We start from the raw sequence: 587 nt of genomic DNA on the forward strand, positions 1-587 counted from the left end.
GCTAGGCGGCTCTCAAGAACTCCCAGTCTGTAGAGAAGACGCCTCGCCCCTGCTGCTGAGGCTGAGTCAGCCTGAGCAGACCAGGCTGCCGTCCTCCGAGGGGCGGGCGGAGCGGCCAGGGCGGTCTGAGCGGCAGGGACAGTGGGGCGGCAACCTCCCCCTGCCCCCGCCGAGGTCCCGAGGGGAGGGGGACAACTCGGCAGGAGGCCTGTCCCTTTAAGGAGGCGGCCCTGACTGGGTGTGCCCCGTCTCCATGGTTACCCCGGTGCAGGCGGCGGCGCGGGAGGTTGGGAGGGAGGCTGCCGCTTCTCCCCGACAGACGGAGGGAGCTGCGGGGATCCGGTGGTGGCGCCAAGCGGAGCCGCCCGCAGCAGAGACGGGAGCCCAGCGGGCGAGAGGTGCCGAGAGGGCCGCAGCTTCGGAGCTTGGAGCCCGGGATTCGTGGGCGGCGAGGGCGCTAGGGGCCGCGCGCAATGCTCAGGGCCCCGACGGCGCGGACGCCCCCTTGCGCGCTGGCGGCTGGCGGGGCCTGCGAGACCCTGTTGGGCATTGCCCCCCGACGGCTGCTCTAGGGGGCGCAGGGCCCG

The sequence above is a fragment of the Marmota monax genome, unplaced genomic scaffold (genome assembly GCF_021218885.2).
Source record: "Marmota monax isolate L192 unplaced genomic scaffold, Marmota_monax_Labrador192_F-V1.1 WCK01_AAM20220418_F8-fsc00012, whole genome shotgun sequence".
NCBI lineage: Eukaryota > Metazoa > Chordata > Mammalia > Rodentia > Sciuridae > Marmota > Marmota monax.